Source organism: Oryctolagus cuniculus, chromosome 5, assembly GCF_964237555.1.
Source record: "Oryctolagus cuniculus chromosome 5, mOryCun1.1, whole genome shotgun sequence".
Classification (NCBI taxonomy): domain Eukaryota; kingdom Metazoa; phylum Chordata; class Mammalia; order Lagomorpha; family Leporidae; genus Oryctolagus; species Oryctolagus cuniculus.
Genome location: NC_091436.1, coordinates 89202131 through 89205649, shown reverse-complemented (window position 1 = coordinate 89205649; position 3519 = coordinate 89202131).

Below are 3519 nucleotides of genomic sequence, written 5' to 3'. Positions count from 1 at the left end.
GTTGATTTAAGACGAGTCCAAAACCCAGTTAACATCAAACAGCAGACTGCAGTTGTATATTCATAAATATTAATAACATTCCTCCTTTTCATGATGCCAGTACACGGGTGACATGCCAACTTGTCTTTCGTTATTTTAGGTGAGTTCTAAATCAAGGATAAAATGAGACAAAGGGAGAGCACATGTTTACTACATTTCTTGACGTTAAACCTCTGATTTGAGTGTTTTCTTTGAGTTACACTAGATCCAGACAGCAAGGGCAGAGGAATCATAGCAATGAAGCCACAAGAGGAATGAAGATGATGCACAATGCTACGTGTTCTTTTTTTGGCTGCTTCTATCAGTTGATTAATGATACTAGCAATATTCTTCGCCCAGTTCTTATCCACAAAATAAATATGGCTTCTTGTCTACAGAGTGTTGAGAGGAGACCAGTGTGGATGACTGCACTGTCACCTTATTAGTGGGGGAACAAAAAAGTACATTTCGGTGTTAAGTCAGTGCTATCTATTCTGAAAATTCGGAACTCTGCTAGCTGTTTTCAAAAGTGTTTTTTTTTTTTTTTTTTTTTTTGACAGGCAGAGTGGACAGTGAGAGAGAGAGACAGAGAGAAAGGTCTTCCTTTTGCCGTTGGTTCACCCTCCAATGGCTGCCGCGGCCGGCGGCGCTGCGGCCGGCGCACCTCGCTGATCCAAAGGCAGGAGCCAGGTGCTTCTCCTGGTCTCCCATGGGGTGCAGGGCCCAAGCACTTGGGCCATCCTCCACTGCACTCCCTGGCCACAGCAGAGAGCTGGCCTGGAAGAGGGGCAACCGGGACAGAATCCGGCGCCCCGACCGGGACTAGAACCCGGTGTGCCGGCGCCGCTAGGCGGAGGATTAGCCTAGTGAGCCGCGGCGCCGGCCCTTCAAAAGTTTAATGATAACTCATTAAGTAGCTCTTGTGGCGCCTTCTCACTGCCGGGTCCCCAGCCCTCCCCAAGAATTTCCGGGTGTCTCAGATGCCTCCGCAGCCTTCCCTGTTGCCATGGTCCCTCCTCAGCAACTGCCACCCTCTCCTGGGGAACATTCCACCCTCCTGCTGGGCGCCAGGCAACTCACTCGTGTCCTGGACCCCTCTGAATGCTGGAACTGGATGACAGGATTTGGTAACATGGAGGGGAGAGTTTTGGTCCCCATTTCTCCACACATTCTGTTGGATGGTGTGTTGTGTGTGCTGAGTGTGCAGAACTAACAGTCCTCCCCCTTTTCTGTGTGTGTGTCTAGGATGCAGACCTCTGTCCTTCTGTTAGGAGATATAACAGAGCAAGGGTTTGGAACTAAGCAGACTCTTGCGCCTGTGAAAGCCTTGGAACTGGGTTCATTTTTTTATTTAAGATTTATTTTACAGTTGCAGAGAGAGGGAGGCAGAGATCTTCAAATCCGCTGGTTTAGTTCCCAGATGGCTGCAATGGCCAGGGCTGAGGCAAGCAGAAGCCAGGATCCAGGAACCAGGACCTTCATCCGGGTCTCCCACATGGGTGCAGGGGCCCAGGCACTTGGGCCATCTTCCACTGCTTTTCCCAGGCCAGTAGCAGGGAGCTGGATCAGAAGTGGAGGAACCAGGATCCGAACCAGCACCCATATGGGATGCAGGCATTGCAGGCAGCAGTTTTACCTGCTACACAACGCCAGCCCCTCTGCCCGCTTTCTTAGCTCAGAATGGCTTTCCTCTGAGGGCATTATTGGACCTTCAAGTTTGTTGTGTGGGCCTTTCCTGCCAGACCACCTGCCCATTCGTGTTTTAACCCCTGCCTTGGCTGTGACTCGAAGTCGCACTTCACTTACATATGGAGGGAGAAAGGACGGCTCACCTTGCCAAGGACTCCTTTCTCAGTGCTTACCGGGGCTGAGTGTGGGAGTCATCCCTCCACACCGCCTCCCCCTGCTCTGAATAGGATAGTTAGCATTCACAAGGTGCGGGCCTCAAAGAGATACAACCTTTTTTTCCTTTGAAATGAGTAAGTACCTACCTCACAGGAAGTTCTAATAATTAACTAGCAAAAGTTGCTACAGAAGGATACATAAACAAGCTTAAAGAGCTAAAATATGGAACAATTTGATTCTTTATATAGCTCACTAATCAAAGCAAACAAATTTTAGCTTTTGAATTTTTTACTGTTTCTGGAACTGTTTGTGATAGTAATTTGTCACAATGTACTTTTACATGCCCTGTATGAGCACTCAATGGAAACTTCTATTAGAAGCGCTCACGGGCCGGCGCCGCGGCTCACTAGGCTAATCCTCCGCCTAGCGGCGCCAGCACACCGGGTTCTAGTCCCGGTCGGGGCGCCGGATTCTGTCCCGGTTGCCCCTCTTCCAGGCCAGCCCTCTGCTGTGGCCATGGAGTGCAGTGGAGGATGGCCCAGGTGCTTGGGCCCTGCACCCCATGGGAGACCAGGAAAAGCACCTGGCTCCTGGCTCCTGCCATCGGATCAGCGCGGTGCGCCGGCCGCAGCGCGCCGGCCGCGGCGGCCATTGGAGGGTGAACCAACGGCAAAGGAAGACCTTTCTCTCTGTCTCTCTCTCTCACTGTCCACTCTGCCTGTCAAAAAATTAAAAAAAAAAAAAAAAAAAAAAGAAGCGCTCACAATAGACATTATGGGAGAAGCGTAAGTTTTATAGAAGAAATATACTCTAAATATAATAATTCAAAACTTTGCATGTATACTAGACTGCTGGTCTTCTGGCTGTGTTTATCCAGCCTGATAGGAGCATTCACATCAGTGTCTCTCTCTGTCACACACACACACACACACACACACACCCCACTTTGGGGAACTGCCCCTTCCCTCTATGGTTTGGGAGAAGGTGAATGAAACCAAGTTGCCCTCAGGCAGCTTCTGGAGAGATGGCTGTGCACTCTTGCTGTTGACGTGCCTCATGGCTCCACACTTCCGGCCTACTGAATGCACAGTAGCACAGCACCTCCTTGGAACTATACAACATTGTCCCCTTTTTCTCTTGGAAGTCAGAATCAGCATCTGTTAAGAATCAAGACTCAGTAACTTAAAACATTTTAAATTTTATTTGAAAGAAGAGTTAGAGAGAGGAGAGACAGAGAGAGGGATCTTTCATCTGCTGGTTCACTCCTAAACTGGCCAAAATGGCCAGGGCTGGGCCAGGCAAAAGGGCAAAAGCCTGGAGCCCTGAACCCCTTCCACATTCCCCACATGGGTGGAAGGGGCCCAAGCACTAGGCCATCTTAGCACTTCTTTCCCAAGTGCATTGGCAGGGAGCTAGATCAGAAGTGCAGCAGCCAGGACTCCAACCAGCACTCTTTGAGAATGTTCTCCTTATTTTTTATGTTACAGCTAAGAGCTGAAGGCAGTTGGATAGTGAAGTGAGGAGTGGGCCACACGACACAGGGACCCCTAAAACATCCATGTGTTAATTGAAAATATCCTGCCTATGAACTTGGGTTTTCTTATGTGGCTGTTTACAAACCATCCAACCCTGATCTGAACTTCAGAGGGCTTTCAG